This window comes from Sceloporus undulatus, chromosome 1 (assembly GCF_019175285.1).
Source record: "Sceloporus undulatus isolate JIND9_A2432 ecotype Alabama chromosome 1, SceUnd_v1.1, whole genome shotgun sequence".
NCBI classification, from domain to species: Eukaryota; Metazoa; Chordata; class Lepidosauria; order Squamata; family Phrynosomatidae; genus Sceloporus; species Sceloporus undulatus.
In genome coordinates, this window is record NC_056522.1 from 371,872,201 (window position 1) to 371,885,454 (window position 13,254).

The following is a 13,254-nucleotide window of genomic DNA, read 5'->3' on the forward strand; positions in this document are numbered from 1 at the left end:
ACATTTCTTCATTAAATTGGTCTTAGATTTCTCTTCTGCCACCAATCCTATGCCACATGGCATCCTTGGCAGCTGGTGGATCCCATGTCAGAAGGGCAGTGAATCCAGTGCAGGTTTTAAAGGCATTTTCTAAAGTGGTGAACCTACAGTGGGTTCTTGATATCCATGGGGGGGGGGGTTCGTTCCATGAAAGCACAAGTCCCATTAAATACAATTGTGTAGTGTGAGAGCTAATGCGGTGTACTGGTTTCAGTGTGGGACAATAACTCTGGAGACCAGGTTTGATTCCCAGCTCAGCCATGAAATCCACTGGGTGGCCTTGGCAAGTCGCATGTTCACAGCCTCAGGGGAAGGCAATGGCAAACCTCCTCTGAACAAATCTTGCCAAGAAAACTACATGATAGGTCACCATAAGTTGGAAACAGCTTGAAGGCACATAACAAGAACAAAAGTTGAATGATGTCCCTTATATAAAATGGCAAAATCAATTGTTTGCTTTTTGGAATGTAATTATTTTAATAATATTTTCAAGCCATGGATGTTTGAATCCATGCATAAAGGATCTATGGATATGGAGGGCTGACTGTACTTCAGGGAGATGATTCAGCAAAGATGATTCTTCAAAGTCACTGCCCCAGTGTCATGGGACTCACCAGCTACATTTCATGGGTTCTCTGCATTGCAGGTCTAGAAACTGTGTACAGCCACCACCAGTCATATGGTGTAGCCCTACAAGGCCTAGCCACTGGTGTGCAGTATGGGAGCTACACCAACAACATCTGGAACATCTGGCTACCCTATTATGTAACGTAAGAAAACAGACTAGTTTCCTCTTATTTTTCCTCCAAAGGTAACAGAACAAATTGCCACATGTGTCAAGCCAAAACCTCAATCATCCCTGGCCATGTTCATTGAGGATTGATGAGTTTCATAGTCCAGTATATCTGGGCAGCTCCAGAGGAGGCTATACTAGGGAAGGACATTTGCTTATTCTTATCTTACTGTTCTGGAGCAGGCCTCAAGTGAAGTAATTAGCACCAATCCCACCTAAATAACTCAAAGGCAACAAGTCCCAACTGATCTTGGAAGCCAATCAGGGTCAGCTCTGGTTAGTACTTGAATGAGAGACCACCAACGAATGCCAAGTGCTGTATGCTATATTTCAGAGGAAGGGGCTCACCACCTCTGAGTCTTCCTTGCCTAAGTAAGCCCTATGAAATTTATGGGGTCCCTGTAAATTGACAGGCAACTTGAAGGCATGCGCACACACATACAGAGGAAATCTTGAGAGGACCACAGGTGTGTGTAACACCAAATCCAATGCTAAGATGAAGAAATATTCACAAAGGAGGAAGCCAAAAAAGAGGGGTGATCCAGCCCCTTTGGCTTCCCCCCATGCCTTAAAATATCTGCACAGCATTTAGCTAGTACATAGATTGTCTGAGCTGCAGGTGCTTTATTGGATGCTTAAAAAAAACAAATTTGGAACACGGACACAGAAGCTTTCTGTGTACTTAGAGAAAATGAATAGTTTCCAGACATGCTGTATGGCAGGAACCCAAGCGATAACCTTTTAACTTTCTGTCTTGATGTTAATTAGTGATGTTGAGCATGATCTCCTGTTTGGTCACTCCATTCCTCCCTTCCTAGTTTCATTAAAATAACCCTGGAAGGTTTTCTTATAGGCTTTACTCTGCCTGTATGACTGACTTTCATTGAGTGTGAGTCCATGCCATGGAGGTTAAGAAATCCAGATTTTTTTTTTCATATCTAATGCCACAGATGGAAAATTCATATCACCTCAAATACAATGCATTTCAGTTGATATATTAAACTTCCTGCCATTAAAGATTAGTCCATGCATGCATGCTGTCTCCATTCAGTTACTTAAATATCTGGACAGACTCCATCCATTCACAGAATACTGGGTTTTTGAGTATTATGAAAGTTCCTTCAGTAGTCTTAGATCTGTGATTCATTCACACATACAGGTCAGCAACTGAGGTTGCAGTTATCAAAGTAATCTGTGAACCCCACTGACTCCTATGCATACATATAGTGTGCAATATCACTGAACTTGTTGCTGTCTCCCCACATGTTGTGTTATATAGGACAATCATTGGATTTCTAGCATCCCTTAGTTTGCATACTCACTCTTGGGCAGTTTGGGGGTGGTTTTTCAAATGTATTGTAATTTGTTGCCAAGTCAGCTTTGATTTATGGTGACCCTATAAATGAGATCTCCATGAGCCCCTGTCATAAATGGCCCTGTTCAGGTCTTACAATTTAGAGCTGTGGCTTCTTTGATTGAATAAATCCTTCTTTAAGTGATCATTCTAGTTTCCTAGTGCCTACCACTTACCCCGCGTTATTGTCTTTTGCAGTGAGCCATGTTATCTCACAAAAGTTTCAGTTTAGTAGTTCTGGTTTCTAGTAAGAGTTGAATTTTGATTTGCACTAGGACTCACTTGTTTTTTTAGTGGTCCATAGTATCCATAGAACATATCCTTCAGTACACATTTCACAAGGGTTGAGCTTCCTGTCAGCTTTCTTCACTATCCTGCTTTTACAACCATACATAGAAATTTGAAATACTATGCTATGGATGATTCTGACTTTGGTATTTAATTATATATATTTACACTTGAAGATCTTATTTAGTTGCTTTGTGGCTGTCTTTCCAAGTCCCAATCTTCTTCTGATTTTGTATTACACTCACCATTTTTAATAGCCAACCTGTCCAGGTTACTCACCTTGTGTCACTTAGTTTTTCTTATAGTTTGATGGTGTTCTTGAATTATTCTGGAAAATTTGCAGATTCCACCCCTCTTTTAAAGGTGCCAACTGTTAAAAGTTTTATTCTTTCCAGTCAGAATCGTGTTTCCAGATGTTATCATGAAGCCAGTGCTTTGTTGAGCAGAGGCTACTTTGGGGGAAGGGGAGGCATTTAACACATACGCTGGGTGACCACAGTGAAGGGACTGGATCTTCTAATGGAATGGCTTTGTGATTTTGCCAGCATATGTTACTAACTGGCACTTGCTTTGTTTTTCTTGTAAATGGTTTATATTCACTACACACTACAAATTTTGCAGGAAACACTATTTCTTGTAGGAAGCACTAAGTATGGATGAAATATATGTATGCACAACCATCCTTAAAACACTCCAATATTGGTGGTTGAGTGGCTAGGCCATAGATCTGTAATCTATTATGTCCATATGTATGGACACTAGTAATTCCCATAGCAATGGTAATGTGTGGCAATGCAGCAAGCTTGACAACTGTGATGATGACAATAGTTGATGCATCTTCATCCTTACTGGACAGGACTGCTTCATTTTGATGCATGGAGTGGAAAGAGAACATGCACAATGCAGGTAGTTCCTCAGTTTTCCAGAAAGCAAATAAATGTCTGTGGTCTACTGTACACTCTTCTGTAAAATGTGTTCTGTCCAATAGGTACATAACTGATACCACTCCCCTCCACCTGTATCAAGGGGAAGATAGTTTGAACAAATTCAAACTATTTGAACAATTCAAAGACACAGCTGTGTTAATCTAGTCTTATCATTATGCAAAAGGATCTTGTAGCACCTTTGAGATTAACTTAGCTCACTCCATGCACCTGAGGAAGTTGACCAAGTCTACAAAAGCTTATCTGCAAAGCTTATCTGCAAAGTCTTTTGGTCAGTTAGTCTAAGTTGCTATATGATCCCTTTGCATATACTTAGTGGATCTGGCTGATAATATTCCTTCCCTCCCCACAAAGGCTTGTGGAAACCTTCAGTACAGCTAGCCGCAATCTAAATGTAAAAGAGTTAAGTTTTCCCTGTACTGTTACTGACTTTGTGTTTCATTATCATAATGGGCAAACCTAGGTTTCTGTCACACTGGAAAACCTAGTACAAGGAAATAAGTTCTTACCACTAATCATGTATATGCAGAGATTTTTCTCCCACAATTGAGAGCACGAGTTTTAGAAGCAGTATGGTCCATGAAAAGGTGCATCACACAATGTTGCTGCACATGGAATCCATCTATCCCTGCTTCAGGGAATTTCCACAAGCATTGGCTAGAGATCCTTAAATAGGTGAGCCAATATATTGCCATATTGTGGCAACAATTAGTTGTTTTGTCCCCAGAAGTGAAGGAAGGCTGGGCAGCTCTATCTCTGGTCTCTGAACTGTATTTCTCTTTTCAGTTATCATTGAGTTGGAAGAAACCCCAAGGGCCATCCAAGGCTCCACTACCCTCCGAGGAAGGAGTGTGTTCCACTGTCGAACAGTCCTTACTGTCAGGAAGTTCCTCCTAATGTTGAGGGGGAATCTCTTTTCCTGTAGTTTGCATCCATTGCTCCAGGTCCTAGTCTCTGGAGCAGCAGAAAAGTTAGCTCTCTCCTCAATATTACATCCCTTCAAGTATTTAAATAGGGCTATCATATCACCTCCCTTAACCTTCTTTTCTCCAGGCTAAACATCCCCAGATCCCTAAGTCTTTCCTCATAGGGCATGGTTTCCAGACCCTTCACCATTTCAGTCACCATCCTTTCAACACGCTCCAGTTCAAAGGTATAGCTGTGCTAGTCTGGAAAATTAGTATGGAAAGGGATCTTGTAGCATCTAACTGAAAGAAACTGGTTCAATATACAGTACTTAACAGCAGCAGGACAGCTAAGGATCTGTCAGGTCCACAAGATGTCTTCCTCTTCCCACTTTCAGTCTATACTTCTCACTGTGGGCATAGATTTTAAAAAAAACAGGTCGAAGTTTGACTTTGCCCACCAACTTCTTGAAAATATGTGCATTTTCTAAATTATGTGTTGTTTCTGTGCATTCCTCCTACTGACTAAGGTGTGCTTGTGTTGTATATTTGCACACCTTTGAAATGTCCACATTTTTCTATTTGCACTTTCCCAGTGTGCCCAATGAATGTGATCTTCTAGTAATGTACAGATTCTGGACTGCAAAGTCCATCTGGACTGTATCCTAACCTGGTAGTGTGGTCTTGTGGAATCCCAATGTGAGGTTTGTCAGCATGGATTCCTTGCAGATCCCTAATGACAACAGTAGGTAGGGCAAAATGTAACTGGAATTACCAGTATTTCTGTGAGCAAGGGACAGACATAGGCTGAACATGATTTCTTTGATAACCAACAGGTCACTTCATTACAGGAAGTTGATTAAAAACATGGTAGTGTGCCTTTATTAATTTTTTTTTAAAATCCCCTTTAAAAATAAGCCATTTGGGTTTTTTTTTTAAAGATTAGAACTTCAAGACAATTTCCTTTTTCATATCACCCAAATAAATCTTCATGTCACCTAAATGAATTTCAGACTTCCTGGGGGAGTTAATGCTCTGTGATTTGGTGATTTGTTTGTTTCAAACCAGTATATTTTAAAAAATTTGCATTGCTTCCCCAGTAGCATAGAAAGCTGCTTTTCTCCTAGGCTAACCATAAACCTGTAATTCCAAAAGGGCATCCCTTTTATTTTAAAATGGCACTCAGTCTTCACTGTTCCTAGCAGGCTTCTCACCTTTCAAAAATCAATGCATTTCCCTCAAATTCATTGTACCAATGTGAAGCTCTACTAAGGGCAGATTCCCATAGCTGTTTTAAGGTGGTGGAAATCACCCAGGGGGTAATCGGAGCTCTGGCAAGATAGGCAATGTGTTGTGTAAGTATAGAAAGGTGTTTTCACTGCCCCAGGTACACTATGCAAAATGTGAGGGGGAGTTGTGTTTTACTTTTCAAAAATACCCATGTGGATTCTAATGCATATAATTAGGGAAACAGTAAACTGAGTTGGGAGTACCCTGTAAGAAGTAACTGAGCATTTTGCAAGGTCAGACCTTTAAAAAAATATGGAATGTGGTCTCAAACTCATTGAAGTGTGTTGCAAAACCCAAATTGGATTAAGCTGGTTAGGTCCTTAGGGCAGTTGGGCCTCCTTTGTTTGCATTTGTGGGCTTTTCTAGGAATGCTGGCAAAGAAATTAAATAAATAAACACCATATGATAAACAGCAGCATACATATCTTTACAGAGTGTGACGCTATTCTCTCTGTAAAGTTTTAGTGCAGCTTAGAGGTTTATTCCCTTGCCTTTTTATTGAAGTAATGCACCAAAATATTAGCAGTAACAGAAACAGGAAGCCATTGTGGAAGAAGAGTTGAGCAAGTTACACATTTTTCTTTCCTTAATAGGGACACATCTTGGAGTTTTTAAAATCTAGCCCTGACCAAAATTGATAGGTGTCAAGACACTGGATTCCAGGCTGGAAAAATAAAACTTTGCAACAGTTAGTATTTTCTTCTAGACTTGGATTGCAATTTAGTTTGGAACACTTATTTTTTCAAAGACAAAAATAATCTAAACAAGTAGATGGTCAATGTAAATCCAAGTGATGGGTTATTAGAATCTGGGAGGGGTTGGGAAGAAATGAGAAATTCTTGAAAACATTTCAACTGTTGTTCACCCTAAACATAGCTTCTCACATAGCTTTGGCATTTTGACTAAGGATGATGGGAGTTGTAGTCCACACATCTGGAGGGCACCAGGTTCTAAAGGCCGTTTTAAAATCTGGAACACCTTCAGGTCAATTTGATCTGAAATGTAAGTTCATTCTTGTATTACTGACAATGTGTTTCAAGTCTTAGATTTTCACATCCACAAGATATTTTGGCAGAAAATAATGTTTTGAGCTCACTAATGGATCTGAAGACACTACTTTTAAGTTCAGGCCATGATCTTGGTATGTGGGACAGGGCAGGTGGTGCACATCATGTCCCTCGGATTTGAACTGAATGAGGCAGTTCTTGCTTGCCCATAAACACTGAAGACCCAACAGTGCTTTGCTCTGGGATCACAAAATTACAGTACTATCATTGCATGGTGATGTATAATAGACTTTTCACCATTTGTCATCCTGGTGAATGATCATGGTAAAGGACTGAGAGAGACATGATTGAAAAAAGAACCTCCAGCTCTTATATACAAATGGCTATAAATACATGTATGTGAGGCTAGATTAACCCATTCAATCCCTGTAAAGCCCTGTGCATTTTAAGGAAACGAGCTAGTGTGGCATGGTGGTTTGAGTGTTGGACTACGGCTCTGAAGACTAGGGTTCAATTCCCCACTTGGCCAAGGTGTTTCCTTGGAAAAGTTGCACTCTCTCAGCCTCAGGGGAAGGCAACACCAAACCTCCTCTGAACAAATCTTACCAAAACAACCCCATAATAGGTTTGCCTTAGGGTCTCCATAAATCAGAAATGACTTGACGGGATACATTAACAAATCTACAGAAATGAGGTCTCTATGAATAGATGTGTGACTAAAAGGATGTGTATCATGCAGCACCATAGAACATGGTCTTGCTGATGTTTTCCTGTCTTCACAGTCCCTGAACATGCTGTCTCTCTTAGGAAGTATTCTTTCCTTTTTTTGGAAATTATATATAATTTCTTTATATAATACAAATATATAATTTATTTTGTAGGTTGTACTTCTTAGCTTGAAAACAACATGCAACGACCAAATTCCAGAAATAATTTTGGGCTTGTGGCAAGGATGCACGTATTTTATCCTTTGGTCCTTACTACGTATCTCTTGCTAGTTAACCTTCATGTTGTGGCTATTGGTAAGGAAGAGCCTGTTCTGGGGACTGGGGTGGCAAGATGCCTTTAGCTTTTCAGATGGGAAAGCATGATCACTACTATCCAGAGCAAATGCAGCAGAGGTTTTTCATGCATGTAGAACCCTTTTCGGCTGCATCTCTTTGCAGCCAAGACAAAAGGCAGGTTATAGTCTGTGCATTTCTTGTAATTTTAAAAACATAACTTTATATTTATCCAGACGAAAAGAAAAAATGGAGAAAAGGCATGCAAATTTCATAGTGTTTGGCATTTATGCTTTGGAACACGTCTCTCCCTTGTTTGCTCAGAAACTGTAGGCCTGAAATTAAAAGTTTCTTTCTGTAAATCAATATGGTTTTGATTGTGCCTTATGAGAAAGGAGAAAGTCTACATGGAATGTAGATGTTTAAGAGGCAAACATGTTGTTTGCTGCACTGTTAAGGAATGATGCATTGTGTGGTCACAAGAAAGATTGCTGTGCTTAACTCCCCCAACCAAAGAGATTGGAAAATATGTATGTATGTCTGTTGTACTGAAACACAGGTTTGTGCCTGGAAAATTAAGGGGGTTGGGTTTTTGTTTTTTTGTTTTTGTTTTGGTTGTTTGTTCGTATTCTGAAATGTGAACTTATTTTTCTAAACACTATATACTGAATAAACTTTATATTTATACATAAACTGTGTGTTGCAGAACTGATTCCTGCCCCCATTTTTATAGGTCAACTGTGGAGTTTATCAAACGGGAGGAATTTCTCTTAAATTCGAATGAAAAGAAAAGGGGGCCAGAGTGCATTCACTTAAAGTCACTAGTTTTGCACAATTATGTGAATGCGCATTGTGTTCGAACTGACTCCCTATCGCCTGAAAATAGCATGCCATTGCCCAAATTTGCATGTGGCAGTCTATCACGCAATAACGTGAAACCACATGATTGCATTCGGACTGACTTCCCATTGCCCGAATTTGTGTGTAGTGGGTTATCACACAATAATGTTAAACCCCATGATTGCGTTCAGAATGCCATCGGATTATACTTCCAATTCCCCTTGTCTGATAAACTCCAGTGTCGTAGGTCTCCCCATTACACAAACCCAAGGTTAACACAAGTTAAAACGACGTTCAGCTGGAGTATCAGAGAACAATTTAAAAACAATTAATTCAAGTCAGCTGGAATTCAGCGAGGGGCTTAAGTTTTCACAAGTGGACTTAAGTGGATTAGGAACAGAACTGCATAGTATTGCAACATCCGTATTTACCTGGGGACTGCCATGATGTTGCAATGTACAAGTGGCCCCAATATGCAAAGGGCAATGATGTGCATTGCAGCACTGGCTAGAAAGTGCTGGAGAACAACAAGTACCAGATACACATCAGATGCGCACTGAAAATGCCTGATGTGTATTAAAATGCTCTTGGTGGTGTTTGGATGTGCCTGTTCACAATCAACCAAAAGGATTTCATTCCATTTATGCAACATAGCTATGAATTGGTAAAGCTATGGTCTTGTTTGTCATGTTAAAGCTAACATTTAATATTAAAAATATGAGAACATTAAGAGACGCTCCAGCATGGGAGGGGAAATCCTGCTTATGCCTCTTTATGCTCATCTGTCCTCATCTCCAACTGTTTGCCCTGTTTCACAATCCGTATGCAAAAATGGAATATCACACTGCAAAGGAGAATAGCTTGCTCATTCCCATTCTGCTGTTGAAGGTAACCATGGACAAAAAAAATAGTGTAAATTGCTAAAAAGGGTCACTACCGGACTATCCTTATAGTAATACAGGAAGTTCATACAGAGGCTGGGAATGAATTTAGTGTCTTCTGGACTCTGGGAGCTCTGATCATAATCTCAAGAGATGTCACAAGAGGTTACACAAATCTGAAACAATAAGGCCACTGTGGGAAGCTTTTCCTCTCTCCTAAAAAAATGTGAGAAGCAGACTTACTGCCAGGGATGTACAAGCCACCGGTGAGAGGAGATAGCTCGAAGCAGAGCACATGGTTTTCATGCAGAAGATCCCAGGTTTGGTATCCCCAGGTAGAATGACAGTGCTGGAGAGACTAATGGCCAGATAGTCCAATATGCTGACAGCTGTTCCTGTATTCCTAATTGCAAGGTATATTTTGACTCCCTGAATGTCTTGCTAGATTGTTCCCTTCAAGGTCAGCCTGTATTGCTGCTTGAAAAGAAAGTGGTTATTGGGCATCATTTTGGCTGCATACACACTGCAGAAATAATCCTGTTCGACACCAATGTAACTGCCATGGTTCAACACAATGGAATTTTCGGAAGTGTAGTTTTGTCGAGAGCTCTTGTTCCACCATAAACTATAATTCCCAGAATCCCATAGCATAGAGCCATGGCAATTAAAGTGGTGTCAAACTGCATTATTTCTGCAATACATTTCATAGAATCATAAAATCGTAGAGTTGGAATAGACCACAAAGGCCATCCAGTCCAACCCCCTGCCATGCAGGAACTCTCAAAGCATCCCCGACAGATGGCCATCCAGCCTCTGCTTAAAGACCTCCAAAGAGGGAGTCTCCATCACACTCCGAGGGAGTGTGTTCCACTGTCGAACAGCCCTTACTGTCAGAAAGTTCCTCCTAATGTTGAGGTGGAATCTCTTTTCCTGGAGCTTGCATCCATTTCTCCGGGTCCTAGTCTCTGGAGCAGCAGAAAACAAGCTTGCTCCCTCATCAATATGACATCCTTTCAAATATTTAAACAGGGCTATCATATCTCTTCTTAACCTTCTCTTCTCCAGGCTAAACATCCCCAGCTCCCTAAGTAGCTCCTCATAGGGCAAGGTTTCCAGACCTTTCACCATTTTAGTTGCCCTCCTTTGGACACACTCCAGTTTCTCAATGTCCTTTTTGAATTGTGGTGCCCAGAACTGGACACAATATTCCAGGTGCTAGAAGACAAACTAGCTCTGGAACTTCATAGCCTGTCTAGATTAAACCTCTATCATCCCACTTTTTTAGCTGTTTTTGAAATGTTCCAGTTTCTCTCTAGTGTGCCTCTTTGACCTGGGCTTATGTAAATTGGTGCAAACTGAGTTCAAAGAGCAAAAGTAGTTTGCACTCAACTCAGCAGAGAGGAGAGGAAGAATCTTTTCCCTTTTCAGTAGGTTTAGGCAAAAGCAAACCACTGCAGCCTCCCCTACCTTTGTAATCTTCCTCATTAATAACTATTGCCATCTTGACCACACTCTGGTGGTGCTTGGCCACATCTGTTCTGGTTTTCATTTGTGAAATGTTGGAGAGTATGAAATGTGTGATTGTCTCTAGCAATACCTAGGCACATCATAAAGAGTAGATGACTCAGTACACTTTGGCCAGCAGCTACTCACTGATTGTGTAGTACAAAATTACATTCAAGTATAATGATCCAGCAATATTGGATTGCACTATTGTGCAACCAGCTGTGCAGTGGACAGCATAGCCATGCATGCTCTTGTTACACAACAGCCATCCAAGTCGCTGTTGTGTGCTTTCAAGTAGTTTCCAACTTATAGCAATCCTAAAGTGAACCTATCAAAGAGTTTTCTTGGCAAGTTTCTTCAGAGGGTGTTTGCGACTGCCATTCTCTGGGGCTGAGAGAGTGTGATCTGCCCAAGGTCACCCACTGGGTTTCCATGGCTAAGTAGGGATTGAATCCTGGTCTCCCATTGTCCTAATCCAAGGCTCAGACCACTACACCATATATGCCTCCAAGTCCCCACCCATCACTAAAAATCATGTTTACTGATCTTCCGCGGCATTGATCCTAGGCATGCACAACAGTCTGTATTGGCATTACTGGGCTTACAGACCTTGGTGAGGACAGCACCTTTACACAACCTCCTAGAAAGTGCAACTGCTGGCGGAACAGTATTTACATAAATGTTAAGTCACTAGGATTTGTTCTGCTTCATTTTGGATTTTCTCAGCAAAATGAAACAGAAGAAAAGTTGGTGGCTATTTATTTATTTAGAGTATTTATAGACAGGCTTCAACAATAAAAGTTCCCAGAGCAGTTTACGATAAGTTGGTTTGACAGTTCCCTACCCATAGGCTTAAAACCTAAACAAGATGCACAACACACAAAGTAAAATGAGTGGTGGGATGGGAATTATGTTCAGCAATTCCTGGTTGTTCTCCTCCCCCCTCAGAGCCCACAACAATCACTGTGGAACAGTGGCAGCATCTGAAGATGTAGACCAAGTCTATGAAAGCTTATGCTGCAATTTTGCATAGTTGGTCTCAAAGGTGCTACAAGATCCCTTTGCACAGTGGCAACTGGAACATCAATCAAGGGAGCCTGGGAAATATGGACTTGTGCCTGGCTGCTCTTCTCTCCATGACAAGTCCCTGGACTAACTCAGACTAAATTCATGTTTTGTTATTAAGTGCCTTTGGCCTGAGACCGACTTATGGTGACCCTGTGGATGAGACATCTCTAAGACTCTCTGTCTTCTACTGGTCTGCTCAGGTCCTGAAAATTCATACCCATGACATCTTTGAGTCCACCCATCTAACATGCGGTCTTCCTCTCTTTCTGCTTCCCTCCACCTTTCCTAGTATTACTGTTTTTTCCTATGAGCCATGCCTTTTCATGACGTGGCCAAAGTATTATAGTTTTAATTTGACCATGTTGGCTCCCAGGGGAGAGTTCAGGCTTGATCTGTTCAAGGACCCATTTTTGTTTTTCTTTTTGGCTGTCCATGTTATCGTTAGCATTCTTCTCCAGCACCACATCTCAAATTAGCTGATTTTCCTTCTACCAGCTTTCTTCCCTGTTCAGCTCTCACCTCCATACATGATGATGGGGAATATGATAGCTTGTACAGTTCTAATTTTCATCCTCAGTTGTATATTTTTCCTCTTTAGGAACTTTTCTAGTTCTTTCATAGCTGCCCTCCCCATTCCTAGTCTTATTTTTTGACTGCTGTCTCCATTCTCATCAATGCTTGATCTAAGGTACAGGAACTCTTTATTATTTCAATTTCTTTATTGCCTAGGTTGAATGTATGTAGGTCCTCTGTGGTCATTGTTGTTGTTTTTTTTAGTTTCAGCATTAATCCTGCCTTTGCACTTCCTTCCTTAACCTTCCTTATTAATTGTTCCAAGTCTGTGATGTTTTCTGCTTAAATTCATATATTCACTAAAATTCATACTACACAGTCATTGTACTTTGATGCCACTTTAAACCATTGTTGCTTCATCCTGCAGAATCCTGGGATTTGTAGTTTAATAGGGTATTGAGAATTCTCTGCCAGGAAGCTGTAGTGTCTCACCAAAGTAAAAATCCAAGGGTACCACTGGATGAAACTATGACAGATAAAGTGATATCAAAGTCATTGTCATACTATAGTAACTGTAGTATAGTAACATACTATTAATAACACACATAAAAGCAGCAGGCTTCTCACTCTTTAACTGGGATTGCACATTTATTAATTGGCAGCTCAGACATGATAACAGCAACATTTCTGCCGTCTGCAATATATTGCTCAGTCAGTCTGATAATAAACTCTAAGGCTTAAAGTCAGCCTGGCACACAGACCTGAAATGCATGGCTGACAAAAGAAACTGACAAGCGATAGGGAGGCAGCAGCAATTCAAGGCTG